The sequence below is a fragment of the Pygoscelis adeliae genome, unplaced genomic scaffold (assembly GCF_000699105.1).
Source record: "Pygoscelis adeliae isolate BGI_AS28 unplaced genomic scaffold, ASM69910v1 Scaffold75, whole genome shotgun sequence".
Lineage (NCBI taxonomy): Eukaryota > Metazoa > Chordata > Aves > Sphenisciformes > Spheniscidae > Pygoscelis > Pygoscelis adeliae.
Genome location: NW_008824772.1, coordinates 4,999,865 through 5,005,001, shown reverse-complemented (window position 1 = coordinate 5,005,001; position 5,137 = coordinate 4,999,865).

Sequence of the window (5,137 nt, the reverse complement as noted above, 5' to 3'; positions counted from 1 at the left end):
GGGGGGGGTGTTTTTTTGCTGCCTGGCTCCAGGGTCCCTAAATAATTCACGGTGTGTGAGGCCGGCCGAAGGGCCCGCTCTCTGCAGTCCCCTGGGGGATGGTCCTTGCTTGGAGGGGTCTGGGCAAGGTGGGGATCATGGTCCCCGGGGTGCACATCGGCCAAGGGCTGCTGCTCACCAGGTCCTGGGGTGAGCCGTGACCCCACAAAGGCATCTGGTCTCCTTCCAAACTCCCTGTCTGCTCTGGCACAGGCTCTGCGTCCGAGCCGCTTTAGTCAAGTTTAAGCTTTCAAAAGAAGGGGGGGGGAGGGAAGAAATAGAAAAGACAATAGAAAAATTGCTTCTTGCCACGGTTTTGGTGCCTTTAAAGCCTCCCTTGGAGTTGAGTTGCAACCAGCAAACGGTTTGTAGCATCGCAAGTGTTTTACCATCCCTGAACTCCAGTTCCATTTATTATTTGCAGAAACAAAAACCCAAAATGAAATAAAGCGAAGCGATGTGGCTTCCAGCAGGGGCTGGTGCGGGAGCGGCAGCTGCTGCCCGGCTGAACGGGAAGTTACCGGGTCCGCGCCGCTCTGCCTGTGCGAAAGGCAGGCGAGTACGTATGGGCAGCAAACCCACATCTGGAGTGGGAGAGGCTGTGCGGTAGCGGGGAGGACATGTTACATGGTACAGAGGGCCAGAATATCCTGTGCGAGTCCTCTTCCGCTCCTGGTGTGTGGGAACTGTTAGGAATTACATCTCGGCTGAGGTCGGTGTGCCTGGGAAGAGTGGCGAGGGTCTGCCAGAGTTGTGAATATTGTTTTACTTGAGCTTCAGCAATAATTTATCTGATGAACAGGCTGCCTTATTTCCTAAAATGTCCCCCAGAAGGGGAAAAACAAGATTTCTCTTTCCAGTCATGAATACTCCCGGCAGTTTCCCCCCAAATCTCTTTCACACCAGCTAAGCAGTTCAAAGCGGTGTTTATTTCAGCATCTTAGGAAATCTTGCAACTTTGTGAAGCCTCCTGTTTTGGGAAGAAATATTGATGACAGGCTGCAAGTCAGTGTGTTCTTATTGCCTACTATGACTAATATTATTTATGATTGCTGATTTAAATATGTTTTCAAGTCTCTTTTTTTCCTTCCTAATGATGTTGTTTTGATGCATGTGTTAACACCTACACGTTTTTAGTTGTTGTCAGTAAAATCCCCCACCCCAATAACGGCTTGAAATGCGTCTTCTCTGTGGCTGCAAATACACGCAGATTAACTTTTGTCCTTGGAAAATTAGTGGTATTGTGGGCACTTGCAAGCACCGCTGCGAGCAGGGGATGAGCATTAGGTGCAGCCCTGCAAGCTGGGATTTTCCTTGTCGCTAATTTTTCACTCATTACGGGCAGAGAAAGGCGCTTGCCGGGAGCCCCGGGGCCGCGGGAGACGATGCTGCGGATCTCCGAGTCGTGTGTCTGCATGCGGCTGTTTGTTTTCAGGGTCACTGACCCAGAATTGGGGGTCTTTATTTAAAAACAACACAAAAAAAGCAGTTCAGCCTACAGATGAGAGGAAGGCAGTGGCCAGCTTGGCACCCGCGCTGCGTCCCATCGCTTGCTGGGCCGTTCGGCAGAGCAGCACCTTGCTCGTCCCTTTGGCTCTCTGCAGCCCGAGTGCCAGGGCTGAGCCCATTGCTTGTTTATATTTATTACTTTTATTTTTTTTCCTTTAGCGTGGTGGGCCAGTAAAGTGGCTCTTCTCAGGCTGTAATCTTCTAGGAATCCCGCCCCGGTGCTCAGCCCGTGTAATCACGTTGCTGGAAAGTCTTTGTTGCCACCAGCTGCCCTGGAGAGGAGTGACAGCGCTTGGGCTCACGTGGCTGGTGAATCTTGCCCCGGGGGGGGCTTTCGCTAGCTTCTGCTGCTCTCTGGGGTGGTTTTTACCTGTCCGCGGGTGAGGCTGAATGCCCGTGCAGAAATTGGATGGGAGGGCTCTCGTTTGAGCTGTGCCTGTGGAGATGCACGGCTTGCCAGCTTGGCAAGGCGGGTTTGCGGCGCTCTAATCTGGGTGATAAACTTTGCTGTCGATGTGGTGTCGGGAGGAGGTGCTGGAGCTGCTCCCGCACCCGTAGCTTCCTCACCTGCCCTGGGAAGGGCAGCTCGTGCCCCCGGGGTGCAGCTGGAGCTCCTGGGATGCTGCTCTCCCTCCCTGTCCAGGCAGTCTGTGTGACCGTGGTAGCTGAGGCTGGGATGCAGGGTTAGGGGGAAGGTGATGATTGATGTGCCAAGTGTCCAGCAAGGATGCAAAGTCCTGTCGAGGTGGTTTGTTGGGCTTTTCTACCGTGTTTCCATTCAGAGCATCCTCTGCCTGGGCCAGGGAGGTTTCTCCCTCGCTGTCTGGAGCAGAGACGGGGGGGACCTGTGCTGCTCTCCTGCTCCTCCGCTCCCTTAGGGCTAGAAAGAGGTCATGAGGCTTGTCCTGATCCAGAAGTACTCCAAAGCCTGAAATCTTGGGATTTTAACCCTAAAACTGTATCAGTCCTGCAAAGCTGTCCTCCCCCTCCACTCCATTGTGATCTTTGAGTGAAAACCTGGCTGGGGCCAGGCGTGCCGTGCAGTGGAGACCAAGGGGGGGACGAGCCTGGTTTCCCACCCGTGTGTTCCCCTTGGCTCCGGGGTGGAAGGCTCTGCCCTGGGTGAGGACCTCCTGGGTCAAAAGGGAAGGAGCAGGGACATGGGTGGGACGTGTTTAACGGTCACGGCGCTGGAGCCGAGGGCTCAGGGCTGGGAAGGGCTGCGGCGACAGGCAGGGTGTTCTGGTGTGCGAGCTGGCGAGGCAGTGAGAGGAGAAGCCAGCATCTCTGGGGGGGGGAAGAGGAGGCAAGCTGGTTGCTTGACTTTCACTTATAAAATAAAAGCACCATGAAGGCTGGGAGGATGAAAGGCTGTAGTAGGGTCTGTGCCAGGCTGCTCCTCTGATCAGAGACAAGAAACGAGGCTATTTCTTGAGAGTTGTGGAGTGACTGAAGAGCGGGGATGGAGAAAGTGGGGAGGATGCTACCGCTTGGTGTTAAGAGCTCTGAATAGGAAAATAACAGTGTAACTGAAAGGGCCTGTGATCTCTATTGTAGTACTGAAATCTGCCTCTTCCCCCGCGCCGTGTCTGCCTGCAGAGCGCTGCTGTCTGGAGAGCAGCACACCGGCAGCGGCGGGGGGCTGCCAAAAGCTGCTGAAAGCTGCTGTTCTGGGGAGACACCCCCAAATTGGTTGAAATCCCACCTTTTCCTCCAGGTTCGGAGGGTGAAGGGCAGCTCCGTGAATGCCCTCGCTGGGGAGGGGAGGTTTGGGCAGCGCTGGGAGGAGCGCTCCCATCTCGCCTGGCTGCTCCAGTGCATGGTCCCTGGGATTTGGGTTTTGAAAATGGCTTTAGGAAAGAAACGCATCTCTATCCGGTCACGGCAACCAGCCCTGCCTTCTGCCTTTGGTCTGCAATAAAACCCAGAGGGCTCTTCCAGCAGCCTCCTCACACGGCTCCGCTCGCTTCCCATTAGCGAGAGGTGGATGATCAAAGGCTCCATCCTGGGGAGCTGCTGAGTGCCCCCAGCTCTCGCTGGAAGTCAGCAGAGCTGCAGATGGCCGGCGGCCTTCAGGAGCGGGCCCGGAGCCCTTGGGGCCTCACGCCAAGGCATAGCTGAGGTCTGTGCTGGGCTGGCTCATGGGACGGCTGGAGCTGCCGTGCCGGAGCTCGGCACATCGTGGAAGGCAGCGCCGGCCCCACCGAGGGGGCCGGTGAGCCCTCGCACGCTGAGCTCACCCCAAATCCTGTGGGTCTGTGTGCTGGCACCATTCTGCATCAGCCTGGCTGGATCCGGCTCTCCTGGAGGGGCATGTCCATGTGTCTGACTGCACCGGAGCAAGGAGCCTCCTGTGTGGTGGGGACGAGAACCAAACCCGCTCAGCTGTGCTGTGGTTTGGGCTTCCCAGCCGTGGCAGTGCTTCCCGAAGTGCTCCCTCCCGTGAGGATGCCCATGGTGTGGGCAAGTGGGACCCCCGTCACCTCAGTGGGTACTCGGGCTCCTTGCCCCCTCCTCGGCTGTGCTGGCTCATGGGGAGAGCCGGGTGCTGCGTGTGCTGCTATTTGAAGGGTTCAACTGTAGCACAGAGTTAAAAATATAATTTATTTTTTTTATCAAAATGGTGTGTTTTGAGGGGAGAGTGCACATAGTGTCCTTTAAACTTCGTTACGTTTGTTCCAACATCACTTTTGGGTTTAACAAAGCAAAAAGCTTCGGTTTGAGAGGTTGGACCTGAAAGGAATCTTGTTTTGCTTTAAAAACCCCACAAAGGAGTCAGAATCCATTTGCTTCACCTGCGTCTGATCCGTCCCAGGGCACCTGAACTTGTTTCTCTCCCGTGACCCAGTTTACCGGCCGGTGCCTCCCGCCCCTCCCGGGAAGAGGGGAACACTGCCGCCGCGGCCGAGCCTCTGCCGGCTCCGTGGCCCTTCCCTGGCTCCTGGTGGAAAATGAGAAACACGACTTGCCCAGCTGATGCCAGGCTGGGGGTACTCCTGCAGCCTCTCACACCCCCCCCCAGGGTGGGACGGAGCATCCTGCTGCTCCCCGGGGCAGGTGCTGGCGCATCCCTGGGCTCATGCCAGTTCCTGTGTGAGGATCCTGGAGAGAAACAGGACCCGTCGCCTTTTACCAAGGGCAGCACGAAGGTGGGGGGGTTATCCCTCTCCTCCCAGGGGACAAATAACTGCAAAACCTCTCCCCTGCTGTTCGCAAACCCTTCGGGAGCTCGGCAGGAGCGGTGGGCGGCATTCACCTCCTGGGGCTGGGCGCGGTGGCCAGCATCCCTCTCATTGCTGCCTCCCCAGCAGAGCCGGGAGTCGCTCGATCCTGATCTAGGGAATGCACCACGTCTCACCAGGGATCTCTGGACCCATCCATCGCCTGGCCGTGCCGGCAGCCGGGCGCTTCCTCTGCTCCCTGCTTGTGTGTGTGTTTTAAGGAGATTCTTCTGCGAATTCCCTCTTCCAGGCTGTTGTGTCACATCTGGAAGTTTGTGTAGGAGTTTATCCAAGCGCTGGAGTACAGTGCAGATTTTTCTCAATGAAAAATCATAGGCTGGCATTTTGAAGCGGGCTGGCGGGGGGGG